This window comes from Tasmannia lanceolata, unplaced genomic scaffold (genome assembly GCF_043159265.1).
Source record: "Tasmannia lanceolata isolate RefF3 unplaced genomic scaffold, GAP_Taslan_0.1 ptg000020l, whole genome shotgun sequence".
NCBI classification, from domain to species: Eukaryota; Viridiplantae; Streptophyta; class Magnoliopsida; order Canellales; family Winteraceae; genus Tasmannia; species Tasmannia lanceolata.
This window is the reverse complement of record NW_027518697.1, coordinates 13,424,008-13,435,184: the sequence shown is the minus strand read 5'-3', so window position 1 is coordinate 13,435,184 and position 11,177 is coordinate 13,424,008. Positions and strand designations below refer to the sequence as shown.

General features: G+C 42.1%; 1 pseudogene; it reads right to left on the bottom strand.

Annotated features, from left to right (window-relative positions):
- Positions 1–2,860: 2,860 nt before the first annotated feature.
- LOC143854601 (trans-cinnamate:CoA ligase, peroxisomal pseudogene) lies at positions 2,861–4,941 on the bottom strand (annotated as a pseudogene).
- Positions 4,942–11,177: the final 6,236 nt, after the last annotated feature.

Here is an 11,177-nt window from a genome sequence, read left to right as displayed (position 1 = left end):
TAGTAAATGATTGAATTATCAAATGGAACTTAAACAAGCGGTCCAATGAACTGACCCAGTTGGTGGTTCCACGTGAGAGCAAAGATCCCACATCGGAAAAGTGAATGGATATGGATGGGCTCATAAGAGCTTGGGCACCGTCCCCTTAACGTCTAGCTTTTAAGGGTAAGTTCTACTGGGGTTCCAACAAGTGCTATCAGGGCCAGGGTGTGGTAATTCCTGTGGTGAGCCTTCAAGGATGGAAAAATATCTCGGGGAAGATCTCGGTAACCAAGTGTAACCTTGAGGACAGAGAAAATCTCTGGGGGAAGATCTTGTAGTTCCCACATAGCTCCTGCGTGGAGGGAGAGATTGTCCACATTGCTTCTACATGGGGGGGAGGGGGGGGGATTGTTGGGGGCTCCACGCAAAAGTAAAGATCCCACATCAGAAAAGTGAATGGATGTGGATGGGCTTATAAGAACTTAGGCACCCTGCCCTCAACGGCTAGCTTTATAGGGTGAGTTCTACCCGGGTTCCATTAGAACCTGTCCTACAAGTAGAATACTAACATAAATTGGAAAGCAATTTTGGATTTTTGGTGAAAAATTGGATTCAAGTCCCTCACCTTGTATTTAAATTGGAAAGCAATAGTTTGAACCTCAAGCAATGACATTTCATCTAACTAACAAAAGATTAATAAAATAAAAAAGGTATTGGCTAGGGTCCATCGGAAAAGGCATTTCGCGGCTGGTCCGTCGCATGTCAGACCAGCCACCTCATGAATGGAGACAAAAGCTGTTGTCATCATTAAGGAAGTGGCTGGTCTGACATGTGACAGACCAGCCGCGAAATGCCTTTTGCGATGGACGCTAGCAATTCCCAATAAAAAAAATGATGTTATTAGTGATAATAAAAGGCATTTGATTTTCTTATTTTTCTTGATATTAGTTATACTTATAAAAATTGTTCATGCAAGCATCTTGCATTCACACCTAGGCTTTGAAAACAACTCTGAAATCCCCCCCCCCCCCCCTTTTTTTTTTTTTTTTCGAAAGCTAAGTACGATGAAATTTCCAAGAAAAAAAAAAACAAGGACCACGCTAATTTCACCTTGTGAATTCAGCAAAAAGTAAAAAGAAAAAAAAAGAATCTCACATTTAATTTGTTGTGGAATAAAAGAAACCACAATCGACGACTTCTCCCAAGGAAAGAAAAAAAATCTCATACTTCGACCTCCAAATGACTTTCATGGTATTCTCTTCGACATTGAGGGGACGAAGACTCGACATTTTGTGGAAAATAGTAGATTTTTACTGCCCCATTTATTTCTCTTTTTTCTGAATATGGACAGGCAGAGACAAACAAAAGGAGTTGAAATACTGGAAGAGGGGTGGAAATATCATTTCCCAAACTATTAAATAAATCATAAAGTTACAGGAAAATGATATGCAATGTTCTAATAGATGCGCGGAAGCATCTTGTCGTTTAGTATTTAAAGAGCTGTCAAAAGGATATTTCAGTTCTCAAAAAGCTATCTATTAAAACATTGCAGTGCTGATATCATTTCCCAAGTTAAATTGTTGGAACTTTGCAATATAATGAGGTGGACATTAAGGATTAGATAGTAAATTTTTTTTTTTGGAAAATTACAGTTACACCCCTCTAGTTTCTGACACATACACTTCTACCCCTGTGGTTCTAAATGTGACAACTACACCCTCTGTAGTTTCATTGGATTTTTTTAACTGAACGGACCAGACGGCGAGGTGGAAATGACCAAAATGCCCTCGTCACCCCAACTAAAAATTAGGGTTTTCAGACTTGAAAACTAAAAATTAGGGTTTGATTCAAACCCTTGTTTATTTATCAACATAAACCCTCGATTTAGGAGTTTTATTTGTCTTCATTCACACCATTATCATAATTTGCATATAAACCCTAATATTTTAGAGCTTTATTTTGTTTTTATCAATTTTTTTTCTTGAAATGTGGGTTTGATGTAGCCATAGGGTGGGGTTTCATTGTCTGTGGTGGAGGTGACGGCGGTGGCTGGAGATGGCGACGACAACTGTGACCGAAGGTGGCGACGGTGGCCAGAGGTGCGACGGCGGCGGGAAATGGCGTAACCCTAATCCCTCTGCAAATGAGGGTATTTGTGTCCTCAAAATTATTTTCAGTCTTTCCGTCAGATTAAACTGACGGACTGTTGACGGAGGGGGTGTACTTGTCACGTTTTGAAACCTTAGGGGGTGTACTTGTCACGTTTTGAAACCTTAGGGGGTGTAGTTGTCACATTTAGAACCACAGGCGTAGAAGTATATGTGTCAGAAACTAGAGGGGGTGTAAATGTAATTTTCCCTCTTTTTTTGTAACCCATAAAGGAATGCGACCTCAGGGCAGACCTCAAAAATACTAGGCATGATAAGGTACATAGATGAAGAGGGTAGACCTCCTTTCATCAAAAGAAAAGGGGAAAACCCCTAACAAAAACAAAGCGCTGCAAATGGCTGCAAGGAAAGAAAATATTGCAGGGATTAGATAGTAGTGAAAACTAGTAAAATTTTCAAGACTTTGAATGCTTGATTTTGAAATTTAGTAACAGGTGAGGGTGTAAAGAGGAATGGATGCCGATGGACTTAATTATAAGGGCAGGGCATGGACACCCTTCCTTAAAGGCTAGCTTTTAAGGATGAGTTCTACCCGGGTCTCAAAAAATTCTCATATATGTATTTTTCTTTTGGTGATCATTGCTCAGGAAAAGTAAATGCTTAGTTCTAATGGTTATAATATCTATTTTAAACTGCTGGGTCCTGCCAAACCCAAGCTTACTTACCCAGGATATTAAAGCAAAAAGAAATTGAATGAAAGAAGAAGAACAAGAGCAGAAAGAAATTGATAGATGTAGAAAATCCCATAACAAACAGAGGATACTATAATTTGTTACTACAAACATACTCTTTGTTTAAAGCTTTGCTATGCAGTGAGAGCTGAATATCCGCTGTATTTACACGTTATAACTTATAATAGCGATGAAAGAAACATAGAGCAATTTTTTATATCAAAGGCGAGATTTTGCAAGAATCTGCTGTTCTTGCGGCCGAACGTTGCGGTTATTGTTGTTGTTCTTGTTCTTGTTGTTGCGTCTATAGTTGCGTTGGAGGTTGGGTGCCTTTTGCGCCCTGTCTTGAGGGAGAGTGGTAGTAGCAGGTGGAAAAGTTTTTGCCCGAGCCCTGAGTTCAAATTTTTGAATCTTGCCCGTTGAAGTCTTTGGGAGCTCACCTACAAAAACCACTTTCTTTGGCACCATGAAATGAGCCATGTTCTCTCGACAATAGGAAATGATGTCTTCTTCACTAACTATGGTAGTACCCACTTTGGACTCTTTGGTGGTCTCCTTCTTGAGGGTCACGAAGGCGCATGGTGACTCGCCCCAGTGCTGATGTGGCATTGCCACCACGGCAGCCTCCGATACCATCGGATGACCATACAGTACGGTCTCCACCTCGACGCTGCTGATGTTCTCTCCGCCGGATATGATCACGTCCTTTGATCGATCCTTGATCTCCACGTATCCGTCCGGGTGGATCACCCCCACGTCACCCGTTCGGAACCAACCCCCTTTGAAAGCATCAGACGTGGCATTTGGATCCTTGTAGTACCCCTTCATTACACTACTTCCACGTAGGACGATCTCCCCGACAGAGTGCCCGTCTCGTGAGACACTCGCCATCGTCTCTGGGTCCTTAACGTCGGCCCCGGCTAGGGTCAAGACACTTATACCCTGTCGCGCCTTGATCTTGGCCTGCTCGTTGCGTGGCAATTTGTTCCAATTTGTTTGCCACTCGCAAACAAGGGCCGGGCCCGTCGCCTCTGTGAGACCGTACGCGTGTGTCACGTGGAAACCGAGCCGTTCCATCTTCTCGACGAGTGGCGCCGGAGGCGGGGCGCCACCGGTGAGGATACGGACTGGAGAGGGGAGCGGGCGCCGCTCAGCCGGGCTAGCATTGAGGAGGACGTTGAAGACAACAGGGGCGCAACACATGTGGGTCACATGGTGCTCTGCAATGGCATTGTACATCTCTGGGGCGCACGTGTTGCGGATGCATACGTTAGTGCCTCCGCGTGCGGCGACGCCCCAGGTGAAGGTCCACCCGTTGCAGTGGAACATAGGTAGGGACCAGAGGTAGACTGGCTCTGTCCCTACCTCCCACTGCAACAATAGACTAAGGGTGCTTAGAAAAGCACCCCGGTGACTATAGACAACACCCTTGGGAGCTGACGTGGTTCCTGAGGTGTAATTAAGCGCGATTGGGTCCCACTCATCGTCAGTCATCTGTGGCTTGTACCTTGGATCACCACCTCGAATCAGCTGCTCATATTCCAACTGCCCCAATCGAATACCTGTCGGGACATCTACATCGTCGATCACCACAACCAAGGGTAAGGATGATGAAGGCTCGTCATTTAGGCCACTCTTACCCTTGATGAGGCACTTGAGCGCCTCTCGAGCTAGTGGCACATACTCATAGTCCACGAAGAATACCTTCGCTTCGGAGTGAGCGAGTATGGTTGCCACATTGTTGGCATCAAGGCGGGTGTTTATAGTGTTAAGCACCGCGCCTGCCATCGGCACGGCGAAATGCATCTCATAGAGAGCCGGAATGTTGGGAGCGAGCACTGACACGACGTCTTTCTTGGCAACATTGAGCGTTTGGAGAGTGAAGGCAAGGCGGCAGCACCGCTCGTATGTTTGATCCCAAGTGAAATGGGTCTCGCCGTAGATGACCGACTTGCGTCTGGAGTAGACTGAGGCCGCCCTCTCGATGAAGGTGATCGGCGAGAGGGGAACGTAATTGGCCTCACACTTTGGTAGCTGATCCATTAATGGCTACTGGGTTTCTTGTTTCAAGGAGAGAGAGAGAGAGACAGATGGGTTGGGTTGAGGAATGAGAGAAGTGAGGAGAAAGGGAGGGGTTTATATAGGGGAAAAAATGAGAGGAGTTGATGGGGGTAGCTTAGCCATGTAAATTAAGGTGGGGAGAGTTGTATGGAAATAGATAGCGAAGGTGCATAGATATATATTAAATGAGGCCTTGAACGAGGACTATTGACTCTAATTTCTTTCATGGGATTCACACACATGTGGGGTCGTCTCTTAATTGACTGAAAGTAGAAGCCACAACCATCCATGTTCTTTCGTCTTTACCTCCTTGTTTTTTCTTCTTTTCTTCAAATCAAACCCACGAGTCTAGTCTTTAATTTGGATGGTCTAAACTGTTCAAGGGACAAAGAAGAAATACCTTTTGATGATCTTCTTTAATTTGTCCCCTGAAGCACATTAAGAAACTTGGAAATAATAAAAGATAAAAATAGAAAAACAAAACCTAACATCCATTATTTAAAGTTTTTAGTTAGCGTGTAACCTTAGGGATGTTTGGCAACCACTGGAAAAAATATTCCATGGAATATTTGCGGAAATGGCTTGAGAGGGCGTATGAGGGGAGCGTAGGAAATCTTTAAAAATTACTAGATGAAGACTAAACTAAAGGGTGCCCTTGCATAAATAAGATGAAAGGGCGCTCCCCAATGGCTTCGATTTTTTACATTTTCAGTGATATAATAAATGCACTTTGGCAGCTTTGAACCAATTGAGGCACCCTTCCATCTTATTTATGCAAGGGCGCCCTTCAGCTTAAAAAAAAATGGACAGCTCAGTGCACGAGGCTCCCGCCATTGTGGGGCGCCCTTCAGTTTAGACTTCCTCAAATTAGTAAAAATAATATTTGCTGAATAGATAAGATTTTTTTCCCTAATTTTCCAGCCCACTCTTGCCTTTACTGTCTCTCAAATCCCTTTCTCTCCTGCTGTTCCTATTCTAATCTCACAACTATATATTGATGAAGAATGAGTGCACCCCAAGAAATAAGGGAAATAATTCTAACTGTTCTAATTAACTCCTAGTCTGCTTTTTGAATAATGGAATTGAGATGAGCATTATATTCCGATTAACTTGTAAAAAGAATAGAAATAATTTATAAAATAATTTTTTTTTTTAGGGAAGTGATAAATGCGCCCCTATTCATTACTCGGGACACCCAGTTGTAGTGTATCCATGACTGCAGAGAGGGAGATACTTCACATGGGAAGGATTCAACCGTCCTGATTGCTACATACACTGCAGGTGGGCGCAGGTGGGTGTCCGAAGTAATGAGAAGGGGCACATTTATCATTTTCCAAATTTTAATTTAAAAAATCTCATTCCAATCGAGGCAAAATCAAAATATCACCTCTTGGGATAGAAATAATAGAAATCGGCATCCTAATCATCTTCTAAAATGAATAGAGAAAATACAATAAAAATTCATTCCAACTGAGGCAGAATCAGAATATCACCTCTTGTGGGATAAAATAGATTCATGCATTTTTGCCCTTTGATTCTGCTGAAGTATAATAAATGATAAAATAACACCAACTCTAACAACTTAAGCTTTTGAACCAGTTGGTTGATGGGTCACATGTAAACACCCCCTCGGGTTTTGCTAGAGCCTAGAGGTGCTCTTTATTCATCGATAAGGCCATATAAAAATTGTACTGCTCTCATAAGTGTAGGTAGTTATTTATCAACTGGGCAACATAAAGAGTGTACGCCTCTCATAAATTACAGGTCCCACGGACTGTTCAAAAATATCAATCATGGTCCCCCAAACGACAATAGTATAAATTTTTTAAGGAAAAGCCCTCTATGAGCCACTCGATTATCGAATGGCTGAGAGCAACGGACTGGAAAAGACACAGTTGAACAGTACAGCCTATTTGGTGGCTATACTAATTTCAGGAGTCATATTTCACCGTCTACACCGGGCCCCATGGTGGTGGGTCCTGTTAGAAATTTAGAATATGTAAGATCTTAGATCTCACTGTGATCATCTCGGAGGTAGATTAGGCAAGTGAGTTAGATTACGTAACCTAGATATATTAGGATAATAAATTAGATTACAATTATCACTTTCCATGTTTATCATGATCTCTTTATTTATAGGCTAGGGGTGCAACTTGGGTCAGGTTCAACCCCAAAAATATTGGGTCCGGTTGGCTTGACTTCTGGTTGGGTTCAAGTTCGGGTTCTAAGTTGAGGGCTTTGACAACCTCGCTTGAGTGAAACCCGATATTTTTTATCAATTTTGTTTTTTGTAAGCTTAAAAACTCGGGTGGGGTTGAACTCGAGTCGGGTTTGGTTCAGGTGGTAAAAAAGGGTTCCTCGGATCAGATTCGGTCAAACCTCATCGGGCTGGAAAACGGGTCTTTAGTGTTATGTATAAGCACTAATAGGGCTGATTGTAATCAAGCAAGTTTATTGGAAATCGAATCCTTTTCATGGTTTCAGAGCGGTTATTCCAATTGACCTAGGGCTGACCACATTGGGTGAAAAGGGGACAAAGGGTGCCCTTGCAAGAAGGGGGCCAAAGAGCGCCCCTATTGGTCAAATAACATTTAAGATGATGCTATTTGACCAATAGGGATGCCCTTTGCGCCCTTCTTTGCAGGGGCTCTTGTGAATCTAGTATTCCTCTCTAATATATTATCCTAATATATCTAGGTTACCTAATGTAACCTGCTTGCCTTATCCACTTCCAAGCTAAGATGATCACACTCAAGATTTTAAATTTCAGTTTTGGGGGTAATTTTGGTCTTCACCGAAACCGAAATTTTAGATGTCGTTTTTTCACCGAAATTTCAGTTTCGGTCGTCACTGAAATCCGAAATTTCAGTCCAAAATTTTAAATTTTGGCCGAAATTTAAAACCTTGATCTCAGTGAGATCTAACCCAATCCAACGGTGAAGAACTTGCATATTCTAACAGGTCCCACCAGCAAAAAATGCACAACTTGCTTATTCTAACAGGTCCCACCCGCAAAAAATGCACACTAGAAAGGTTGAGGTGTGATTGCAACAAATGCTGTTTACTTTGTGTTCCGGTTTTAAACACCATTTTCGGTGTAGTAGCCAATGATATGAAACGCAAAGAAGCAGTACGGGACCACATGCCAATCCAGGTCAAAGTGTGGATAAGTGGATTGATTTCTCCACACGCGAAGACCAACTCCAATGACAAAAGTACCTTCATTTATTTTTCAATATATCTTGGGGTCATTCACGTGCTTCGGCTCTCGAGAATAAATAAATGAGTGGAATGGCCCTTAGAATTAGGGCTGCAACTTGGGTCGGGTTTTACCCGACCCGCATCGACCCGACCAGAAAATAGTTTGGGTTGGGTTCATGTTTCTCGGGTTTCGGGTCGAGCCGGGTCTACAAGCCAATATGAATCTCGGGTCGAGCCGAGTTTGAAGGGGCCCGACCCGAGTTACTTAAGTTATAGTATGTATTTTTTTTCTATAACTTTGTTACTTTAAAAGTGAAAACTTAAAAAGTAAGACTTACGCACACACGCAATCACAGGAGCTCTTTCTTTTTTCTGTTCGTTTTCCCCCTTTAGCTCTAGGGCTTCAAGTTTCAACTAAATAGTTAATGCACTAAATAGTTTGTTGTTTATCTCATACGAGTATAATCATTTTCATTTGGTAATGCATCAATTTGTTCTCTTTAGACTAGTTATTAGTTAATGGACTAAAGAGTTTGCCATGCTTGAGTTTTTCTACTTCTATGAGTTGAGTCGCCGTGCCAAACAAGAATTTTTCTTAAAAAATTGCGTCAACGTAAAAAAAACTGACCCGACCCGAGATTTATCATGGGTAGGGCCGGGTTTGGCAATTGTGGGTTTTCCGGAAAAAAACCCGACTCGACCCGAGATATTTCTCGGGTAGGGTTGGGTTCTTTAATACCCGACCCGCCCGACCCGAGTTGCAGCCCTACTTAGAATGAGCAATGAGTTCATTATCTTCTTATCATTAATAAATCAATTAATCAAAAGATTGACACATAAGATAAATACACTTACACTTGGCTCTAATACAGCCACAAAATGACCCCAAAAATCTTTCAAACGAACAAAGTTGGTAATTAAACACGTGTGACAGATTACAATGTGAAACACGCGTAAGATATTACTAAGGCCGCGTGTGGCAACAATGAAAATTTATTCCACGGAATATTTGAGGGCCCAAACTGCATGAGAGGGACTGGGAAGATAGGAGAGGGAAGACAGTGTTTAGTTGCACAAACGCTCGGCATCCATTGAAATTTTGAGAGAAAAGTAAAGCTAATTCCTCGTTTGGTTGTCAATATTACATTGAAATTCTAAAAGACTACAATATATATTTGTTTTCTTGGTTTTCAAGAGCTTTGCGGGCTCCCATCACACCAATCCTTTCAAATCTCGATCTCTCAGCTATACCTCACAATTGGCTCCACAAATATTCCATAGAATTTCGTTTATGGGGCCAAACATGGCCTATTTGACACCTTTCACTGGGCCACTAGATGTTGAAACAATAGAAAAAAGGCAGTGATAAATCGACTCCCCATGTGCCTATCTCTCTCCTCTCTCTCTCTCTAACCTAGAGGAGAGAGAAAGACACATGGGGATCGATTTATCAATTTGGGGAGTCGATTTTATCGAGATTGAGAATCACATAAATCAAATCCTCGTTGCTTTGAAAAATCCGGTGAAAACTCATTCTCCTGCACCCTTTTTGCTGGAAATGAGAAATGAACAAAAATGAGTTTGCTTGCTGAACGGGGTCTTCCTCATTTTTCATCATTTCTCATTCACTGCAAGGCAAAAATGAGAAAACGCTTGAGAAAGAATGATGGCTGAAAATGCCCCAAATTTTGAGCAATCAATTTTTCGAGTTTTTAGATTTGCTAGGTAATTTCGTGGACATCCATTTCAGAGAAGAGCCACACAAGCTAACTTTTTAGTAAATTGAAGGGTTGAATTTCTAGACATTTCTCATTGCGAGGTAATGCTATGTGAAGTTGGAGAATTTATATGATGGGTGGCCGTGAATACACGTGAAGTCTAAAAAAGCAGGTATGGCCCACTCCATATGATGATCCAAGCCGTTCATCTGTTTGGGCACAACGTAAATAGGTTGTGCCCCAAAAATCATTTCCATAGGATGATCCTAACCCTCCGATCTGTAGATGATTCCATCATTGGTTTTTGGGGCACTCCATATTCGGATCAGTTCAGATCAGAGGGTTAAGATCATCCTATGAAATGATTTTTAGGGCACAACCTATTTACGTTATGCCCAAACAGTAATAGGTTGTGCCCAAACAGATGAACGGTTTGGATCATCATATGGAGTGGGCCGTACCCACTTTTTTAGACTTCACGTGTTTTCACTGCCACCCATCGTATAAATTCTCGTGAAATTGAAGGGTCGTATTTCTAGACATGAGTCAACTGTTCTGGTCAAGCACGTGACTTCCGTTGTAAGACTCGCGGGTTCGACCAGACACACCTGCCAAAAGAGAAAAGTACATTACTGAAACACGTGTAAGAGATTATTATGTGAAACACCATTATGCTCGATTTAGAATAAAGGTGTGCTACTCGGGTCGGGTTTAACCCGAAAAAATCACGGGCCGGGTTGTGATTGAGTCGGGTCGGGGTCGGGTTCAGGTCCGGTGTCGGGTTGACCCGACCTACTTCAACCTGACCCAACCCGAGTTGCACCCCTACTCCGGATTGCAAAAAAGTTTTCAGGGCAGTGATAAATTTACCTCCCTTCTAGGATGAATTCACCCTGTATTTTTCAAAATGGACTGTACAGCCCACACCATAGGATGATACAAACCGTCCATTGATGAGCGACAACGTAAATAGGCTTAGCCCCAAAAACCATTTCCATAGGATAATCCCAACTGTCCGATCTATAGAAGTTTCCATAATGTGATTCCCTCCCTCTTTAGAGCGGAGGGTTAGAATCATCCTATGGAAATGATTTAGGGGCACAACCTAATTACATTGTGGCCCATCAATGGGCGGTTTGGATCATCCTATGGTATGTGCTGAACAATCCATTTTGAAAAATACGGGGTGAATTCATCCTAGAAGGTGGGTGTGAATTTATCACCGCCCTAAATTGAATGTCCCTCTCATTAGAAATTAAATAGGATTGGTTCAAGTTATCCTTTTCCATGTGTTTAATATAGGAAATTTTAGAAATAATTTTCCTTTCCAAACTTTTCTAGAAAATTATTGCAATCCAACGAGGCCTTAATTCAAC